Genomic DNA, 300 nt, shown 5'->3' with positions numbered 1-300 from the left:
AAACCCTCTGCACCAAGGACCGGATTTGCTCTCCCTGCTGCCCCTGAAGGCCAGGTTCTTCAATGCGCCCCCCCCTCCCCTCCAACCAGCCCTCCATGGAGAATGCCAACCGGATAGTGGGGGCGGCAGGGTTAGTTTGGGGGTTTTTTTTATTGTTTTATTTTTTTTAACTTTATTTTTTTTTTTTCCTTTTTTTCCTTTTTTATAATTTTGTGTGTGTTGCTGGTGATATGGTGCTCACTTTTATGCATTGCTGTATGATGATTATACAGCAATGCAGAATAGCTCCAACTATGTAGG

The sequence above is a fragment of the Nanorana parkeri genome, unplaced genomic scaffold (genome assembly GCF_000935625.1).
Source record: "Nanorana parkeri isolate BGI_ZX_2015 unplaced genomic scaffold, ASM93562v1 scaffold4070, whole genome shotgun sequence".
NCBI lineage: Eukaryota > Metazoa > Chordata > Amphibia > Anura > Dicroglossidae > Nanorana > Nanorana parkeri.
Note: the sequence above shows the minus strand (reverse complement) of the source record.